Below are 21,613 nucleotides of genomic sequence, written 5' to 3' on the forward strand. Positions count from 1 at the left end.
CATCTTCTTTTCATTGCCCACTCTTGCCAACTTGGCATTGCTGAGGTTCTTCTCCCCCTTCCCTCCTGCAACAGAAGGATGCTCTCAAGCCCCGTCACTTCTCTCTCCTGCTCTCAACCTATTAAAAATCCTGGCCTGAGCCCTACTCCTCTCATTTCTACTGCAGCCCTCCTCCTTCCCAGCCTCTGTTCTCACATCTATTCCTCAAGTCCAACAGACGCTGCAGCTAAATCCCGTCCTCACCCGTCATCCTGACCACGGTTCTTTCCCCAGTTCGAGTTCTTGCAAAACTCCTTTTGACTTCCATGGGATTTGAACAGCCCAGATCTGTCGCGTAGGATGAATCCTTGCTATCTGGTAGCAGCGTTAAATTGTCTGGCATAGGACAGTGGGCTTTTTGCCGCAGGAATGCTCTGGAACCAGTGCAGCGCGACAGCTGGATTTCCGGGAGGACCTGATGCAGAAGCATTCCCAGACTGTGCGTCCCTGTTCGGTGCGCGGCCGATGCAGTGCTTGGGTTCCTTACCTAAACGTACCAGCCCCTGTCCCTGCCCAGCGGTGTGGTTTTGAGGGAGCGCTTCCAACCCATCAATCCCACCAAGAGATGGAGGGAGGAGTGGGCCTTTGAGGTGGGTTAGTCTTGCCCTCTGCTTAGCACTGCCCGATGCATCTGCCAGGCGTCTCTCTGCCTTGGGACTAGCAGAGCAAGAGGAAAAGCTCAGCGCCCGTTGGGGCGCCAAAAGAAAGGTGGGCTTTTTCAGCAGTGCCGTGAGCTCCGTGGCTTCTGTTTCTGAGCAGCTGCTCCCAAGCGCTCCGGGTGCTCGGCGCTCCTGAACAGAGCACCGCTTATTGTAGTCCTGAAATGCGAGGTGTGACCCCTTTAGAGAAACCTGGGGCCCAGCTGTGGGTGCCCATCTCTTCTGAATAACCTGCCTTTCCGTTGCTGAAGTTGCAAACCTGTTCATTTCCTTTCAATGCCTGTATCTCTGCATAGGCAGCAGAAAGAAAATAAGCCTTTTATATGGCAACGGTTAACCCTTTTTTAGGGCCTCGTTTGTGTGGCGCACCAAAGAAATATAAAGCATTTTTCAATGCATTTTGACAGTCACTGTTTTAATGTCCTTATCGAGTTTATTTCTTCTTTTATCAAGGTTTTTTGCATTGTACAGTGAAGATTCTTCTCCCTGCTCTCCTAGTTTATCTATAATTCAGGACGTTTTTACACTTAGGTTATAATTGACTTTTCCACGCTGCAGTGACTCAAACAATAACTATTAATATTCAGCAGTCTATAGTGATAAAGATTTCCATTTACTCTCTTTTACTTAACCGTGTGAATATACGGCACACTATCTCACACAGTTAATATTAAATTCATTCATATGTAGTCTCTATTTTCCAATATAATAATATTAAAATGGCAAGTGCTGTATTTCTTTCTTTCTTTTTTTTTGGACATCTGATTCCAGTGACTCTTCCTAGTCAGACAGCAATGTTAACGAACAAATCCAGCAGTGTTTTCTAGTGCGAACATGCTTGTATGTCTCCCTTTTGCTCCTGCTCAGGGGCTTGCAAGCTACCATGGGTGCCATTTTGTTGCCTGGCCTTGCTGTAGGTTTGCTTTTTTTTAAATAAGCCTCCCTCTCAGAGGGCCGTGAGTTTGGAGTGCAGTAAACATGCTTCCCATCATAGGAAGTTTTAATGTCTGATGTGCCAGGCAGGATCTCAGCTACAACCTGCTGCTCAGCAAAGACAGTTGGATTTGCTTCCCGTTGTATTTTCAGCATCCGGTTGGCAGTGTGGAGTACCAGGAGATTTCAGCCAGTGATGAAGAGGCATGCCATTGAGCAGGCAGAGCTAGGAGAATGAAAAATTCATTCCCACTGTGGCACAGGCAGGCAAGAGGCCAGTTTGCTAAAGCTTCACTCTCTGTAAAGCTGCCCCAAGCACTTGTGGTGCTTCCTCCACGGTGCAGGGGGCATGGCTGTGCGGTACAAACCGCAGCATCAGGGACCGTGGCACGAGCTCGGGAACGCCCAGGGCCTTCTATGGAAGGAGGGAAATGGTGTGCAAGGGGAAGTGAGGCAGCAGCAGCTCATTATTAGGATGAGCTCAGGGAGCTAGAAAACAAAAAGCAAAAGTACCGTTGCTGTCCATCCCTCTGCCAAGCCTGCGATCCAGGCGTTCAAGGGGAAACGTGTGAGAACAATGGACAAAAGTTGAAAACGGGCAGGCTTTACAGAGCCTGGCACTGGAAAAACATTCCCCACTGCATTTTGATTCTGACTCAACCCCAAAGCAGTGCGGCAGGTTTCGATGGGAGCTCTTGACTCTCAGCTCTCCCAACTTCACTGCTGCTCGGTCTCCCTGGCTTGGGCCCATCGCGTTGAACCTAGGCATTGCAACAACCAGCTTCCCCAAGAAGCCATTGCTCTGTTTCACAGGATCATAGACAATTAGGGCTGGAAGGGACCTCAGGAGGTCACATCTAGTCCAAGCCCCTGTTTTAAAGTACTCAGCACCAGAATCAAGGTGATGATCAGCTCTTGGTTTTGCTGAAGGCAGTGTAGGGCTGGGATAACAGCTAGTGACAGGGTGATAAATGTGAAGGAATCCCATGGTCCACTCACTGTGATTTTGGGGCTCAAAGTATACATCTGAGGAAGGGGAAGGGAGAACAGGGCCTGGAACGCAGGGCACTGAGGAGGGAGTAGTTTCCCTTCAGGCATCCCAGGATACATGGCTGCCGCAGCTCCAGTGAAGCAAAATGGTCTCCCCGCAGGAGCCGTGGGTGAATGAGACCCTTTGGGGTCAGACCACAGGACTTTCTAGCTCGGCATCCTGCCTCCCCACAGCAGCAGAGGGGATGCTGAGGGAAAGAGTATTTCAGCTGGGGCTCCTCCATCCCTACCCCTCTCCCCGCCACCGCTTCTCGGGGTTGCTGATGCTGTTTATTTGCACGAGCTCAGGCTCAAGTGTCAATGCTGATGGCATGAGCTCGGGAAGGCCACTCTGAGCCTATCAGGAGAAATGGGCCTGGCTCTATTTATCTCCCTAATGGAAGCTGAAGCCCGCGATGTATCGGAGCCGAGGTGGCTTCTGAAGGCAGGTGGCTGGCTCGGTGTATTAATTGTAGTGGTGTTGAGCTGTTGTGACGGGACTCGTCCCTGTAATTATGAAAAATGTCCTGCATGCGAGGAAGGTGGCAGGTTTGCTCTCTGCTGCTCAGAAACAATGACTTTCCCAGACAGCTTTTCTCCACAGGAGCGGGAGTTTTAATGATTTTGCAGCCAGCCACCCACAAAGCCCGGTTGTTCCCACCGGTGCCCAGGCCGCAGCATTCCTCCGCTTCACGGCTAGTTAAAGGCTAGCTGGGTTAAACGCGCAGCCTATTAATCTTGGCCTTGCTGAGGTCAGGATCGTGGGACACACGCTGCGCATGATTTATCGCCATCCTGGGCTTGTGCCCCTTTCTGCACAGCAGCTGCCAGAGTTGCCCAGCGCTGGCGAAGCACTTGCCAAACGCCGGGTTGGGATGGTTGAGCTGCCAAGCAGCCGGCGCTCGTTTTCCAAAGGAGTTGCCATCCGCCGTTCTGCTCCGTCCTCTGGAGATCACCCTCCTGGGGGGGGCTGGCAAAGCTTCGGAGTGCTTCCTGGAAACACCCGATTCACGTGGGATGCCTGTACAATGGATTAAACAAACACCAGGCTTCGGCGGGCTAGACGGCCTTGCAAATGACCTGGGGGTCAGGGCTCTGAGGGTCTCTCCCCAGCTCTGCGGTATGCCCCACACCAAGATTCGTGCCTCAGTTTCCCCATCTGCCGAGTGCAGGGGAGGGAGAGAGGGATATACGCCACTCTCCGGGCAAGGGCATTTAAGGAATTTGGCCTTGCAGCCTTTGTGAGGACCTCAGAGGGAGCCTGGCCAAGAAGAATCAAAGATTGGAAGTGATGGGGATAACAGGGAAGCAAGAGGCGGCTGGTTGTGTGCGACGGCTCCCTCTGAAGATCTTTGCGGTCTCGCTGGGTGCGAGGCACGTGGGGTAGCCCAGGGTGGTTCTCCGCTCTCACAGCTGATGGTGGCCTTTCCTTATCAGCCACAGGAACTCAGCCCTGCTTTTCTGGTTTGTGTAACATTGTCTTTCCCTCCTTTTAATGTTCCTTTTGGCCCCCGATCAGAGGTGAGCGCTATCTGCCTCTTATTAGCCTGCCTGCTGCTTTCTGCCCCGGGAGTGATCTCTGGGTGAATGAATAAACACAACAGCATTTAGCAGATCTGAAAGGAGATGTGATGATAATTTCTGCCCTGCAAATTGTACGCGTTCATGTTTGGAGCACACTGGAGGCAATTAGAGAGAGCGGAGCTGGCAGGACCGGAGGAAGGATGCTCAAGAAGCCATGACTATGGAGCCATAATAACAATTTAGATTCTATTTAGATACAAGTGGCTACAAGATGCGTTTCAATATTGAATCAATAGACGTGGACGAATGGTTTAATATGGAAGCGCTTGTGTGAATGGGAGGACTGCAAGGAGTGAGACCGGCTGTTCAGAGACAGCCAGGTGGGACTAATGGATTGAGTTTAGCATGAATTCACAACCCCCCTTTGCAGCCGTGGCAAGGAGGGGGCATAGGGCTGGCTGGGTGGGTGGGGAGGGAGGGACCCCGCTAGGAACAAATGTTTCCCGTTCTGGAATGGCTTAGGCTTGGCATCGATTGGGAAGGTATTTTTAGAGCCAGCCTGCCTGGTATTTGTATCCTTCTCATGCAGAGTGGAGCTTTCCTCTGGAAAGCGAGTGTGTGAGCAAGTGATCCCTTCAGAGATAAAGGAGCAAGAAGTAGCTAGCCTGAGCCAAGTGCCTCATGCAGCTGTATAAATAAGTGTAGGTTTCCTTCCCCCCTTCCACCTCCCCCATTCCCAAAATCGGGGAGAGGGATCGGTGACACTGGAGAATGCCGGGCTGTCATTAGTTAATTGAGCCGCCAATGTTAAAAAAAGGTTATGTATTTCTCCTGGTAGTTTTTCTTTTAAAACTCTGGCACAGATTTGTTGCGATCGTGGTAATAAGGCCCCGGCTGGGGAGTTGGAGCAAATCTTCCCCACGGTGTTTTTTTTTTTTCCAAGTGGCTGTGGGGCGGCTCCCGCGCCGAGCGTGGAGCTGCTCTTTGTGTCTGCTGGCCTGTAACCGATACCTTTCCCTGCCGCCTTGCGCGGGGGCTGCCCTTGATGTTGGGACGGCTGCAGGCCCACCAGCAATGCAAGCCCGCGGCGGTCTGCGGTGCGCCGTGGAAAAGCAACAGCGGGGTCAGACAGTGACCCAAGAGAGGAGACTCAGCGGCTGGTATCCTGTGCGGGGTCTGGAAACAACCCCCTGGCCTTCCCACCCATCTCTGCTCTGCCTGGACCTCCACAGGTCTGAGCAGAGCCCAAAACCAGCATGGTGAGAGGGGGAATGGAGCTCTGCTCTCCCTCTCCCCCAGCAAAGGAAGGGAACAGGCTTTGCACCTGTTCGGCCAATGCATCCTAATCTGGACTGGCCTCCCTGCTCAGCACGGCGTGCTAGGCGATGCATACCGATCCATAGCAGACAGCACGGCGGTGGTTCGTGTGGCCTCTGAATGCTGACCTCTGGGCAGATAACATGAACCTTGCTCCACCATTGACCTGAATGATTTTTTGTAGCCCAGCTCTTTATTCCTCGGAGTCCCCGGGTTGCTGTCTCCCCCTCGTTACACACCTGCTCTTGTCCAAAGAGCAGGTTTTGGGTAGTTCAAAGAGATGAAGCGAGTCTGGTCCAGAGGTCGCAGAAATCCAGGTCAGGTGGACTCCCTCCCGGGATGGAGTGTGTTCACGGAGAGACAAGAATCCAGTGCGGGGCCATTTCCTCGAGCCGGCACGGAAATCCAGGGCAGGGCCTTCTGATAAGCATTCCCTGGGAGTCGCACAGCGCGGCTCCTTTTTTATCCATCTCTAATTCTGTCTAATCCAGTGTGCTTCATACCCACAGCAAGCATTAGCATTAGTGAGTATGGTGAGAGCAGAGAGAGGTGCATGCTTCACAGGGGTTTTCTAGATGGAGATGTTGGGTGTAGAGCTAGGGGCAGGTGGCTCAGATCAGGAGGGGTTTTGCTAGACCTCAGGTCCCATTTTGCTAGGTTTTCAGTCCGATTTCAAGCCTGTTTTCTATTCCCAGATCTCCAGGACACTAGGTTTTCCCCCATTTTTCGGCTTCAGATCATTAGAGGCTTAGAGGGAGCTTGTGCTAAGCAGCAGAACGTGTCTGGGTTGTTGGCACATGGGCAAAATTCACCTGTGCCTCAATGAGAGGTTGTGGGTGCAGCTGCTTCTGACTATTAGATCTGGCTGGATACAGCTGCACCTGGGAAGCATGGAGCCATTTCTAATGACCAGAGTGGCAGCATAGCCTGGTGGGTAAAACCAGCTTGGCAATACAGATCGGCTCATCTATGACTATAGTAACTGAGCTCCTCCCAACTCTCCCTGGATTTATCCTTGCTGCCCTGCTGGAGAGTCAGGACCTTCTGTGTCAAGCTGGGAAGCTGAGGCACAGGGCTAAGGATATTTCCTATGCATCATTCACTTGGGCTTGTACTTGGGTTTTAGCCCTAACCCTCCTTGACATCCACCCATCTGAACCAGGTCTGCAGGTGCTGTAAGCCCAGGTTAGCGGGCCCAGCTGGGCCATGGGCTAGACCTCCGGGGTCTTCTTTCATTTGGGTTGGGTCCTACTCTCTTGCCAGTGAGCCGAGCTGTTCACGTGCTGATTGTCCTCCAGGGCTTTTCCCAGGATTGTCCCCAAGGACAAATAAGTTCTGCAGTTGGTACAACTGACCGGGGAAGGATCCTAGAGAGTCTCTACGCAAAGAACCACGAGCTACTAGTACAGAGACAGCGTGAGCACAGAGACCCAGGTGTGGGTTTGCTGTGGGGTGCTCATCCCTGGAGTGGTTTAACCAGGGCATGCACACACAAATACCAGTCACCCAGGTTAACCGGGCAGCATAGGCACAGCCCCAGCCTGTGTCAGAGCCGAGAACTGAGCCCATGTCTCCCGAGCCCTTTCCCCAGTGACTTTCTCCCAAGTCCTGGCTGCAGCATGGATTCAGTGTGGGTGTTTGTGCAGGTTCCTTAAATTCTCTGCACTTCTGTTTCACTGTCTGTTGAACAGCGGCAATAATGCCTCCTTCACAGGAGTTGTGGTGAGGCTTAGTTCATTGTTTGTAAAGCGCTTTGAAATGCTCCGATGGAAGGTGCTATGTAAGTGGAAGGCATTATTATTATTGGCTATGTTCCTGGAAAAGGTGATAGCAAAACAGCCGGAGGAACCATGGGACAGCATTAATTTATATGGGATGTCTCAGGCTAGTTTCCAGGGGGGTGACATAACATAGGGCCTGTCTTTGGTTGAATCTCTAACAGCCTCCCTAGTGCAAGAGATGGAGTGTACACTGCTAACTTTGTCACGGGCATCCGATCCTGTTAGTTCTTGCTGCACTGCAGTCAGCGGGGCAGAACGGGGAACAACTTGAACTGATTCTGGTTATGGGCATCTGAAATTCTCTTGGGGTTGATTCTTCTGCAGTGCAGATTGGGAAACTGAGTCACAGAGGGCAAGGTGCTTTCCAAATGTTCTGGGACTTAGCGCTTACCCCCGTTGGGAACCCCTTGGGTTACTCCCCTTCCCCCCAACTCCTCTCTCTGCCCACTGAGCTTCCTCTGTTCTCCAGGTGCAAACCACTAAACCTCTTCTGCAGCCTCCACTGCTTTGGGTTGCTAATCACGGATCCCGAATGCTGGAATTAACGATCTGCTCCGATCGACACCCATGAATCTGTAACGAGGCTCGGCTTCAGATTAATCTGTCATTAGGCCAAAATGCCAACCCATTACCAGGAAACAATTTGTCTTTAGTGCTGCTCTTTCTTTTTTATTTGTCTCATTTAAAATGACTCAAAAGGCTCAATTCCCCTGATCATTTTCTTCTAGCAGGAGGGTGGGGGGAGATTTCTTTGTCAAAGAAAATCGGGGATAGGTTCTTACTCTACTCCCCTCTCTAAAAACCATCATTAGAAAGCTTCTGGCTGAATTATGGTGGGGGGATTTGCCAGAGAGCTGCAAACTGAACATGCCTGGCAATACCAGCAACATGCAGAGCCAGCCATCTAAAAGCAGAGAGTGCCTGCATTTACAGGATAGTGAATCTGAACACTATTAGTGTCATACTAGCTAAGCCATCAAATGCAGGTTCCTAGTGAGACATTAGGTTCAAAAGGGTTCTTGCAGTCTTTGGCCTGAGAAACAGCACATTAGGGGTAAGAAAGTAATGTTACTTCATCATATAGCAGACAGGACCCAATTTGGGTGTCAACGCTTCAAGGAGGTTGCTGGAGAGGGTTCAGAAAAGGGACCAATTTGAGGTTTGGAAATCACGCTGTATAGTGAGAAACTTGAGGAGCTCCATCAGTTCGTCAAAGGCGAGGTTCAGACACGACTCAACGCATACCAGAGGGGTTAGGGGCTGGGACACATGACTTATGAGGAGAGGCTGAGGGAACTAGGTGTATTTAGTCTGGAGAAGAGAGACTCTTGTACAAGCGACGCCATTAACATGCACACGTGACAAAAATGTCATTTTGTAGCTTAATGGCATCACAGTGTACACATGCAAGATTCCTGGAGGTTTTAAATGACTTTGCATTGTTGCCAACTAACCTACATCCAGATATAGTTCAGTTTGCAATGTTGCAAATTGCAACAATGCAGCTGTCAGCTCACCCCCCAGGTGCAGAAAAGGTGGGCAGACTCTGCAGAAAAAAAGGATTGGGCCAGTTGCTGCATCTGCCTTCAGCAGACATGCCAAGGGGCCCAATCCTTTTTTTTTTTTTTTAAAGGCAAAGCCAGCCTGCCTCTCCTGCAGCTGGGCAGGGGTGGAGCTGCTGGTGGGCTGAGTGGCCCCTGTTCTGTGGGAGGCCCCATTCCTTCCCTCCATGGCAGTGGTGCCTCCCCCTGGCGCTACTGGGGTGGGCAGCTAGCAAGCTGGGTGCTGCCCCTGCTCAGAGGCAGCACCTGGCTCAATCCAACTCTTCCCTGAGCCTGCCAGCTGGATGCCTGCTGGAGGCTGCTCCCCAGCTGGGCTCAGGGAAGAGTTGGATTAGACCGGGTGCTGCCTTGAAGCTGGGGCAGCACCTGGCCCACCATCAGCCTGCCCTGGGGGGCACCACCACCACAAAGAGAAGGACCAGGGCCCCTGCAGCTCATGGGGCCCCTCGGCCCACTGGTAGCTCACCCCTGACTGTGGGCAGGCTCCAGCTCTGACAAAAAAAAAAGGGTCAGGTCCCTCACTGTAACGTGATGGAAAAATTGAAACAGTTTAGTCCTCAGGGTTTTATTCTGTGCCCCACTGTTTTAGTTTAGGGGGCACAGAATAAAACCTTAGGGATTAAAACCCTATCGTGTGTACAAGCTCCCCTTGAAGACTGAGAGGAGATTTAATAGCAGCCTTCAACTACCTGAAGGGGGATTTGAAAGAGGATGGAGCTGGACTGTTTTCAGTGGTGGCAGATGACAGAACAAGGAGCAGCAGTCTCAAGTTGCAGCAAGGGAAGTTTAGGTTAGATGTTAGGAAGGATTTTCTCACTAGGAGGGGAGTAAAACACTGGAACAGGTTACCCAGAGAGGGGCTGGAATAGCCATCGTTGGAGCTTTTTAAGACCCGACTAGACAAAGCCTTGGGTGAGATGATCTAATTGGGGAAGGTCCTGCTTTGAGCAGGGGTTGGACTAGATGTGACCTCCTGAGGTCCCGTCCAACTCTTGTTTTCTGCGATTCTATACCTGATGAGATGAGGTTCTCTCACCAGCCAGTTTAATGGGATGCAACAGGCTGAAAGGGGAAGCTAGAAAAAAAATCAACCTGGAAGCCAGGCCCCATGATGGGTAACAAGCCAGTGGAGCAGGGAAGTGGTTGGGTTTTTCAGTGCCTGGAGTTCAGAGCAGAGCTGAGCCCCTTTCTCACACCTCTTCTCCAGGTCTGCCACAAGTTATGGGGCTTGTTGTAGGAACTGGGTGGCAGAAGGTGGAGGGATGAAATTTCTTCATCCTGTGCTACGTACAAGCCCAGGTTTAGCCGGTCCCAGTGGCCCCTCCTGGCCTTGAATAACCGTAGAGCCCTTTTCATTGAGAGACTGCGAGGAACATAGGTTGCCATCCGCATTCGACAGGTGCTCTGCCTTCTCGTGTCTCCAGTCCAGAGCCTTCCCCCACCCAGAAAGGAAGGCAAATCTGATTAGGCTGAGCAGGGTCAAAGTTTATCCTACTCATATCACTTCTGAAGCAGGCCCTTTTTTCAAGCCAGGCCTTTTCTCTTTCCTTGGGAGCTGCCAACGCACCTGCCTCAGGTCACAGGCAATAGCAGCAGATGTATAAAATGTTATCAGTGGAGCCAGATCACAGGCTGCCCGCTGGCTTCTTTGTGCTGCCCTGTGGGGGTCTCAGCATGGTCCCTCCAGCACATACTGCAGCATAGCGGGTGGATTAATGAATGCCTTTGAACCCCTGATTTGAACCTGAGCTGGGCTCAGCCAAGTCCAAGTGCTTTCAAACACCCCAGTGCCTATAGCCGACTATTAGATTATGGGGGAAACATGGTGAGTGGGGTCTCCTCAGTTAATCCTCTTCTGGAAAATGAGGTGCAGAAGGGGACTGGCATTTTTCGCCATCAGATGCTAGCAGTGTGCTCAGTGCAAAAAAAGGAGGCCTCATTTATACAGACCAGTCTGTAAAAGGCAGCCAGGTGATGGGAGAGGGACAGGTAGCACTGGGAGAGCTGGAGACGGGAAGGACTCCAGGCTCAGGCCTGCTCCGTCGCACCAGCAATCTCCTTTCAAGAGCTCTTCCTGTCCTCAGCGCTGGAAGACCTGTGAAATGGTGCCATGGTTCGGCTGCTGGCATGACGAATATTTTCTGCCATGGTTCAGCTAGTTTGAAAAGGGAGATCCCCACTGCCCCACTCATCCGCCTTTGGGAATTTAAGCCCATTTCTATGAGTGTCTTTCTCCACTGTTATGGGTTTGGCTACACTGCCGAAGGGCCCCGGTCTGGTTCAGGGGCGCACTATATTCGAATTCCTGTGTAACTACACCCCAGATTGCTCCTGGCTGACATGCCCTCTCTTTCTCACCGTCTTCCTCCAGTTTCTTTCCTTGCACTGTCTTTCCAGGAAGCAGGGCTGGCCAGGCTGATGCGACAGGCACAAAACCCGCCACGTCGGCTGCTCGTCCCTTTTGCTCCCGCACACTCAGCCGGAGGAGGGAGAAAACGCTCTGGTTGTAATCTGGGAAGGAACGTATTGATCGTGCCTTCCCATGAATCATACTGGAGGGGGGCAGGACCAGTGCCTGGGTCCTCTCCACCCCCCTCCTCAGCTCTCCTCCCCTACTGCTAATTCCCCGACTCTTCTTCAAATTCTCGACCCACTTCCACCTCGCTGATGCTTGCAGCCGATGCTCCTGTCCAGCCACCCCCACTGCCCACAAATGGCTCTTTTCTGCCCACCGCCACTTCTCTCCTCTGTCAGGTCCAGCCAGGCCCTACCTTACCTGCCTCGCTAGTCTGGCTTGTCCTTTCTCACCTGATTTACCTCCGGGAGGTCGGTGAGGAGCTGGGAACAGGGAGGCCAGCACCGGCATCATGGCACTGAGCAAGCAGAGCCAAGTAAGAGTTACTCCAGCTCCTCGATTTGCTTTGCTCTCCTGCCCTGACCTCCGGTGTGGTACCCCTGCCCTGACCCCCCTGCACCCCTCCAGCCTGGCCTGCTCGCAGGTGTTATCCACCTGGGAGCTAGCCCCGTTTCCTAAGAGTTAAATCACGTCACTGCAGCGTGCCTCTCGTTAATTAGAAAAGTTCCCAATAGAGGAGTCTCTGATTTGCTGCCAAGGCTTCAGCTCAGTCACTCTCCAGCTATGTGCTCGGACTGCAGCGACTGGCTCACGGGGGGGCTCTTCCAAGGTGCAGCAAGGCAGGGGCTGGGAGCAGGAGTCACCCCGTGCACACGTCTTGTGGTGGGGGAATAAGGTGGCCCTCCCATCCGGGCAGTCGGTCCCCTGGGGCGAGCTCCCCCCAGGACCCGCGGGAGACAAGGGGACTGAAAGGTGCTGTGAGCTCATTCATGCTTCTCGCTGGCGGAGGGCCGTTTATTGGAAAACACCTGGAATCTATTAGGCTTGGAATATGGAGTCAAGTTTTTGCTGCCTGCAGGCAGCTAAAGTATAAATAGCGGCAAAGGGTTTGTTTTGACTACTTTAAATTGTGCAGGTTTCATGCCCTGAGAATTGGGAGTTCGGAGCTGCTCTTAACGTAATAATCCTCCCTCCTCCCCAATGGTCAGGAATCGGCTGTGTTTGCTTCTCATTCTCATGCTTCTCTTTGTTGGACTCTTTTCCCCGTTTCCCAGCTGTTTATCACGAGCCTCCCTGCTTTGCTCCTCTGTTCTGAGCTCTCCAAGGAGAGGTGTCGAGCTGTTGTTGCAGGCTTGGAAGTGGAGGGAAAACGGGAACTTTGTGGGGACAACTGGGGGCAAAAGCGATGGCCAACGCAAGGCAGGCCTGAAGGACCTGTCGGTAGTGCCCAGTGCCACGGCAGTCCACATGCATCACTGCCATTTCGGTCGCTTGGCTGTGATACAGCATGGAGCTAAGTCTACTTCTAATTCCCAATGCCATGTTGACACCGGTGTCCATCACCCTGATGCTGAAGACGCTCTCTAATATCATGCCCAGTATCACATCAGTTCAGGGACATCACTGCCAGGCAGATATCAGATGCCACAACACATGATGGCAGCACATCTACAGGTACCGTAGCAGTCGGCAGGGCAGTGATGATTTCTATTGGAAACGAGAGGTGCCAAATTCAGTGTCCCCATCCCCCTTACTAATTTGTCTTATTATTCTCTGATATCAATATTGCAGCTCTTATGTGGCTCATAGCTTATGGACAGAAATAGTCTCTGCTCCAAGGAGATTGTAGTCAAAATTAGACACGCTTACAGTGAATAGAAGAGGTGAGTGAGTTTCCAAGAAGGCAGTGAGGTCTGTTGGTGCAAAAGTTACATGGGGGAACTCCCCTATGCCAGAGCTAATACTACAGTTCATGCCCATATGAATGTCACACTCAGCACTGTGCCTTTGCTAATTAAGCCAAGGGGTCTCTAAGTGAGGCCTCTAGTGTCATGGAAAGCAGCTGCAAACAGAAACCACCACAAAAGCTACGGAGTCTCCCGCTTCCGAGCAACTTCTATGTTTCAACAACGTAGCCTCAAGGCTGCAAAGCTTGGGTCTGCGCCTACATGCAGCAAGGCTGGAAGGGAATGAGTGCAACCTCTGGGCCAGCCAGCAATGGGAAGAGGTAACTGCAGGTTGGGTTGCCACCTTCCAACCCAGAACCCGTCTGGATGTGAGACGAGTCCCTCGCTGCAGACGGTCAGACCCGCATCTCCAGTGGACGGGGCTGCATTTTGCTTGCGCTGCTCATCATGCAGGCTGGTTCTTATCATCTTGGGTGGCTGGGTATGTGGAGCACAGCTGGCTGTAGACACACGTGTGTGCAGATGGGGCCCTGATCTCAGGGCAGCCCTGGCACTAATATATTATCACTGCGTTGATCCTGCCCTGATCTAAAAACCCACCGCTTCGGTTTAGGGAGAATTAAACCGAAGGAAACTGCCGTGGTGTGTACAAGCAACCATCCACATCTCAGTCGGCCCACACCAGGGAAAGCACAGCTCTGCAAAGAGAGGATGAAGAGCTGTCATGCTTGCTTTGCTCTAGCCATTGGACCGTACCCCTCACCCAGAGCCAGGAATAGACCCCACGGTTCCCCATGTCCAGCGCTCTGTTGCTGCCAAGAGAGCAGGTCCAAGCCCGTCTGGGGTTAGGAGTTCCCCAGTGGAGGGTAGCAGTAAGATCTTTTGCTTTAGCAGAAGACATCTGTGCCAGAGACCTGCAAGTCAAACCCTGCTGACAACCCATCTGGGCTCTCTGAATGATTGCACATGATGGAATTTATTTTTCCTAGTTTTCCTTTTAATCGCTGGTTTATTTAACTCGCCCAGTGAGAAAATAGCCTTAAAAAACAGGTTTTATACTTTAAAAACACCATCCTGTATCCATACTGGCAGGGCGTGCAACAAGGCATGGGTGTCCCACTTGCCAGGTGCTTGTCATGCGTTGCCAATGGCTGACGTCAGGCTTGGGGAGGTCAGGGGGACGAGGGGCATATCCTGGCACCAAGAGGCTGGAGGTAGAGCCAGGCTGTCTGGAGAATGTGACACAAAGCTTATTGCTACTGGAAACCATCAACGAGCTTTCCCGACCAGGAGCCCTCCTGCAGCGCACGCTGGCAGGGGGTGGAGGCATGTCACAAAGGTGGGATCAATGGATGCTGCTGGGTGGGACCCACCTCGGCATGGGGGAGAGGGGAAATTGTCTTGCATCTACCGTCATTATAATTCATATTGTGGCGGGCCGTGGGCACACAGGTCAGGAACCAGGGATAGTCCCTGCCTCGGGGAGTTTACACAGTGACGGGGGCTGCAAGTAATGTTGAGAGAGATGGCTCGCTCAGTCGGCATCTGGATTGGCGCAACCTCTAGGAAGCCTGTGATGCCAGGGTCTTGGCTCAAGCAGCGGCAGGGCCTTGAAAAGGGGCTCCTTGGGTTGCTCGACGGGAGTAAGGGTGGCAGGAACGGATGCTGAATGGGGACGTGCCCCTTGCTCTGTGTGAATCCCAGCCCCCGCCTTTCTCCCTCGCCTGCATGACTGTTGCTTTCGTTCCCTCCCCAGAGCCGAATAGAAAGCCGGAGGGAGGTGACCGAACGTCATGTCGCTGGCACCCGCCAGGCTGCTGAAAGCTTTATTACAGAGATAATAAAGTTCAGGTAGAAATTGTGCACAGCTGGCAGGAACTGGACTGCAGAGGAAGCTGCAAATAAGTTCTCCTCTTTCCCTGCTTACCCAGAATTTCCTCTGAGCAAGGAAACCTCCCTAGCTCCTTGGAGAGTAATTTCCAAGAATTCATTTCTGTGCTTCATGCTTGTTTTCCCTTTTATCCAGTTAAAGACACATAATTGAATGAACCCAGCTCTGATATTAACTCTTTGTACCACGCTCAAGGCAGGCCTGTTAGGCTGGAGCCTGGAGGCAGAGGCGTGAGTGGGGAAATGCCATGGGCTGGCCCTTTGTTTCCTCCATTCTTGTGCTGGGGGAGCAGGGGGACAAAAGTGGCCCTTGGTAGAACTAAATGCAGCCTTGGCAGCTGAGGCTCCCCAGGACGTGGCATGCTTTGCTTGTATCCCCATGCCAAGGGCTCCTGGGAGCTCGATTTCCAGTGGGGCGTTCCTGTATTTAGCCCCCCCTCCCCCCAGGGCTAATTCTGCAGCTCTCTGGCCCTTTGGGCTCTTGAAGCAGTGGTGGAGGGCAAGGGCAGGGCCCGTCTTCCCAGTGCCTCTCAGACTCTGCGTGTCTGGGAACTAAGAGCTTCACAGACTGACCTGGCACCTCTGCTGCAGAAAGTTTTCTGGAGCCCCGGCGGAGGACGGACCAGGCCCCCAGCCCACAACAGAGCGCAAGCCGTGCCTCCAGCTGCAGCGTGATGCACGCTCCCCGCTTCACGCGCAACACACAGTGGCAGCTGCCCGCCAGGGCTTGGGGCTTCAAAATGGGGCGCATAGAGCAGGGCACCTCTTCCCTCTGCGCCCTGCACGGTGCAAGCTCCGATGCGGTGTTCACGCCGGCCTGCATCCCCATCTCCAGCCTCCTCCTGTTGGGAATTCCTCTGCGCCGTGGGTCTCTCGTGCGTGCCCTGGACAGTGTCCATCTCCACCAGGAATAGCTGCTGTCCAGCAGCTCCACTTGATGGAGGGGTCTATTTTTAACCCCTTCGCAGATGGGGAACATAGCAGCTGCTCTGCTCGGCTGCCTGGGGAGGGAGGGCACCCTTGTGCGGGCCAGGGGCTCACAGGAGCCATCACGCTTCAGCGAGGACACCTCTGCGGTGCTTGACACGAGGCTGCTCGGAGGTGGCCGATTCGCCCGTGGCCCCGGTCTGTTGGTTATGCACAGCCCCAATCAATTAGCCGTGGCAGCAGCTGCACTTTGTGTTCATGGCCGTGCATAGGCAGAGGAGCAGAGAGGGGCAGTGTATGCACGATCCATGGGCACATGCAGGCACACGTTTTGTCCGGGACCTTCCTGTCACTCTCGCACTCGCTCACACACACCCTCGGCATAATGGGGGGGTGAGCCCAGACCGTACGTCTGTTTGAGAGCCTAGATGCAGTTTCTGTGAATGAGAGAGAGAGCACAAATGCCCAAACACACACTTGTGTGCGTGTGTGTGAGAGAGAGAGAGGAAGTGTGTGTGTTCACGTGCACAGGTGTGTGTAGGGGCGATACTTTTGGCATAATGGTGTGTGTGTATCTCCCCTATACGGACCTGTGCACGTGGACACACACACTTTCTCTCTCCCTCTGTCTTACACACACTCACAAGCCTGTGTTTGGGCATTTGTGCACTCTCACATTCATAGCCACTGTATCTAGGCTCTCAAACGGAAGTACGGTTTGGGATCACACACACACACACACACACACACACACACCCCGCTCAGGACCGCTCCTCTCACCCATGCACCGTGACCAGCATCTCACCTACCCCCTACACACACACACACACACACACACAGTCGATGTTTGGGCATTTGGGGTATCTCACTCACAGACACTGGATCTAGGCTCTCAAAGAGATGTACGATGTCTGGGACCCCCCTTCTCTCTCCCTCTCTCTCGCATGTGTTTAGGATCTCTCCTCTCTCACCCACACGCTGTGACCAGCATCTCGCCCACCCCTTGCACGCTCACACACACACACACGCTCTCACACCGCCACGTCCCAGCACGCGGCAGGGAACGGCTCCGTCGTTCTTCCCATTATCTCCTCAGTGGCCTCTCCTGCTTGCAGCCCTTTGAAAAATCATGTGGCCGAGCACGAGTGGCTGGGCCAGCATTTGGCAGGAGCCGCAGCAGACTCCGGCGCTGGGGCTGCGATGACAGTGCACATGCTCAATCTTGTCTCCTCTCACATGGACTGGATGTGACACAATTAAACCATCTCATTAGACTGTATTATTTACTTAAAAGGAAATCTTGTGCCGGACGCTGAGACCTGGCAGCTCAGACTCTCACACATCATTATGTTCTCCCCACAGCTTTGAAGTCAGAGAGTTAGAGCAGCCCTCTTCCCCCTCAGAGGCTCCTGCCTGCCTGGATGGAGACAATGGAAGGAGCGTTTAGAGAGAGGCTTGATGTGCAGCGTAGCCCGTGTCTATTCTTAGCCCAAGTCCTTAACCTAGAGAACTTTTCCCAACACTGTCATCACACAAGAGCCAGGCGTGGGCTGGTGGGTGGCAGGCCCGGCGTGTCACTCTTGCTGGGGTTTTGTGACTGGTTTCCAGGGCAGCAGGGACCATGCTGGAGACACAGGCCCTTTGCTTGCTGAGGGCATGGGTGGGAGTTTGCAATGCCCAGCTAGAGCCCTAAGCAGGCTGTGCACAATTTCAACAAGCCTGCCATCCCACCTGCTCTGCTATGATTCAGCCCCTCTCCTGCTTACTGAGCAAGTATCATTACTTCTTTGACCCCCAAGTGAAACTTTGGAGTCTCGTTGGTTGTTCCACTTAAGAAGAGACATTGGTGGTGGAGTCGGGTGGACGGGGTGGTCTTTCCTGCAGTATTTCCCCAGCCCTGTGCATCTCCCCCCCACTGTAATGAAGTCGGGCACTCTTGCACCCACACCGCATCAGCTGCTGCATGCTTCGCAGCCGCTTCTCTGTCCATTCCCCTTGCTGCTGGCAGTTGGTGACAGGGGAAATTGGTGGCAGCTGCTGAAGCAGGGGGAGGCAAGAGCACCTGAAGTTGGGGATTCATCCACCCACAACCTTTCGTGTCTCCTGGGGGGGGCTGTACCCCACGGTTTGGGGAAGCAGCGCGCGCAATCCCACTTCTCTCGGCACGGCAGGAATCAAGCAGCAGAGACAGCAGCGCTGCGCGCGGCTCCAAGCCCCTCTCCAGTCAGCCCTCCGCTCACTTGCTCTGCTCTCCCCCAAGCTCGGTTCCTTGTGCTTGTTCCAGTTGTCCTTGGCTTTTCCTGCCCCTCATTCTCCTCTAGTCTTTTCTGCCCATCTCAGAGACAGGACCCTTTCTCCAACACGTGCATCTCACAGGCGCACAGCCCCTGACAACAAGTCCCAGCCAGGCCCCGGGGGGGTCTACATTCAGCTCTCACATGCCTTGCACATGCCTTTGGCTTGGGCAGCATCACGTTCCGCCTTTGGGATGGAGACTTGAGCTAGCAAGCTCTATGAAGCTCACTGGGTCTTGCAGATGCAGAGCAGGGATCTCGCCCAATCCAGAGCAATAAGATGCTCATGGATGCTGAGTGCCAACCCAACGGGGCTTTCCTGGACCAAATGGCTCCAGTTGGTTTTTAACAGTATGGGCCCTTCCCGGCAAGCAGCCCCTTCCCATTTGCATCAGGGAACTGAAGGGGCACAGACCATTGCCTCCCCCAAGCCAGGGGGCAGGGGCACAGACTGCATCCTGGGCTTCACTAGGGCAAACCCAGCACTTTGATCCCCATGCAGTCAGAAGCCAGCGTTGATGTCAAGGCACGGGGGTAAAGGCACTCGATGAGGAGTGTGGGTGACCAATGGGCACGTCCTCTGAGCTTCCAGGAACAGTGACGTGCCTTGCTAATTAAAAGCACCAGCTCCATGGTCAGTGCAGCAAGCCTTCAAGAACCTGGGGCTCCTCTGAGGAGCTGCCCGGAGCTCAGGTGTTGGGAGCTTGCGGAACAATTATGCTGATTCATACTGCCAGGTGGATCTTGTTAGCTCAAACCAGGATCTTGCAGAGGTTGGCCACTTTCTCGGCTATTCCCTGAGGCTGGGGGGAGAGGCTGCAGGAGTAGCTATGTGAGCCTGCTGTGTACTTTTTGCTGGTGATGTTTCATGTTTTCACTGAGGCTGAGTGCTGGGAAGAGGGCAGGTGCGGTTGGATGCTTCTGCGCTGGCCAGAGCCTGCCCTTGGCGCAATACATCCTACCAGCCCGCATTGGATGTGCTTGATACTACTGCGGCCCTTCCTTCTGCAACCCTATGTACTAGAGCGGGTGTGTGCAAGACCAGCCTTGCATTGTTCTCGTTTGGCCTGGCACGCGGGTCGTCTCCCAAGGCTGGAGCAGAGCTTGGCGTGTGCTTTGCTGCCTGTTGCAACTCAGAGCCTAGCTTGTCCATACCTCCTCCTTGCCACCTGCGCAGCTAGACGACTCTTGTCCAAATGTGAGGGTCTACATTGCCTGAAAGTTGGGAGCCTCCTTCATGGCAGACCCCCCCCGCAAACTTTGCCAAAGCATTTTAAATGTAATGCATTCTTCTTCATGCCTGGCTTGTTTAAAGCTATCCAAACCATGCAGCTGATCTGAAGCCCACATAAATCCTTGCCTCTCAGATTTTCTGGACCGTCATGGCTACAACATCGTTCCAGCGCTTCCTGGACAATGCTTCTTTGCTCTGGTCTTTGCCCTGCCCAGCCATTCCCCATAAGCTACTGTGCAAGCATAAGCAGTCAGCTGATCGAGCAGACTTATACCCAGAGGAGGCCCCGGGAGGGTCTACATTTGTAGCTAGCCCCCTAGCAGGTACTCTGGAGGTTCCTGCCACTTGCTGCAGATGCTGTTGGTCATTGTATACATAACCATGGCACTGCAGCCCTGAGTGATTGGGGTCCCCTTTGTAGTATGCTGTGGCAGACTGGGGCCTCTGAATAGCTTCCAGCTCCCATCAGAGGGAAATGAATCAAACGGCGAGGGGAAACTGAGGCACAACGGGGAGGGCACTTGCCCAGAGTCACGGAGCAGAGCTAAGATGTCACTCAAGGTTTCTCTCCTCTTCTGGGCTTCCTGCAAGCACGGCTGGGATCTCTGGGTGACTATGCACGGCAGATCCCCAGCAGGGTCTCTGGATGAACTCCCCCTGCCACAAAGATCGCCACCAGGTTTTCTGAAACGGCTCCCAACCTGATGGAGCATTCTCATCATGTCTCGGGTTTCCGCCAGCCGCTGATTCTCAGCTGTTGCTGCTGCCAAATGTTTGGGGAGAGGAGCCAAGTCAGGCAGTGGGGAGATAAATCTAAAGTCTCTTTGGCTGCTCTGGGACTTCGCTCTTGATTAATGGGACTCAACGTTTCTTCTTGCACTGTGCTTCTTCCTGAGTGCTGGGGTCTCTGAGTTTGCAGCCCCGATGCTGCACTGCTTTTAACTGCATGCCTCAGATGTGGTTTCAGCATTGGGAAGGTGTGTGTGTTTGGACTGGTGCTTGCGAGTGTAGGGGTAGGTGTTAATGATTAATCAATGTGCAGTCGAGTCTATGGCTGTATGGTGCCATTGCGCTCCCTTTTAATTGAAAAAGTAAGAGTTTTTCTTGTAGGATGCTGTTAGCTTTGCTCACAGGATACCTTTATTTTGAGATTTAAAAAATAAAGTTTAGGCTCCAATTAGCCTAGTAAAAATAAATGCAAAGGCAGTTGGGGGGCCAGATCCTAATCGTTCAAACTGTGGGGAAGTAAGTTATTTTTCGTTTAGCCCTGGAGTGCCTAAACTTCCCACAAGCTTTATACAATACCAAATACAGTGGCTACCCAGTAGGAAACCCAGGAGGAGGTGATGCGCGCACACAGATTTGAATGGCTTTACTCTTCCTATATTCTGGCAGAAATCTTTGCACGTGAGAATCAATGATATGTAGTCCCTAAGTAGCCTTAACTCCTCCCAAAATGGTTACCCAGAAACCTAGTAGTTAAAAACCATTTTAAAAGACTTGGCTTCCAGCATTAGAGCACTGATACATCCATAGTAACCAAGTGGCTTGTATCAGGCTGTAAAACCTACCCTTCAAGGTGCATTACACAAGTGTTTTCTAGCAGCCAAATGTTAATGTTTTAACTATTGAATTACAGCAAGAACCTATTTTGTATTTAACCATGATCCCTCTACATAACCAAGACACATCTTCCTACAGCACTTCCTGTATTATGCCAAGTGTGTAATTTCTAAAATAACACATTGTGCTTGCATTAATTATTGTACTTATGTAAGTGACTTCCTGAACCATATCATAGTTCTTAGACACATTTTTGAGCAACTGTAATATGGTGCCAGGAAAAAAAGAAAAAAGAAGGGTTAGAGCTAAGATTGTTATTGGAAGGTTTTACTTTGGTTTTTGTAAGTCTGGATTTGCGCTAGAAAATATATGAACTGTAAGGGAATTTGGGTCTTTGTGTGGATTATATTCACTTCTCGTTCCCATGCTTAAATGGTTGAGGGGGGAGGGGGTTAAATTCTCTTGGAAATAGTCATTGCATTTTTTTCTGATGTTTGTATAACTTCCTCTTGTCACCTTGAGCTGAAGTTAATTATGCTTTTCTCTAGGAGTGTCCTTGGTATTTTTTTTTTTAAAGGCATATTAATTGAGGCTGCAG

Source organism: Crocodylus siamensis, chromosome 6, assembly GCF_052110815.1.
Source record: "Crocodylus siamensis isolate JL-2025a chromosome 6, ASM5211081v1, whole genome shotgun sequence".
In the NCBI taxonomy this organism is placed as follows: domain Eukaryota; kingdom Metazoa; phylum Chordata; order Crocodylia; family Crocodylidae; genus Crocodylus; species Crocodylus siamensis.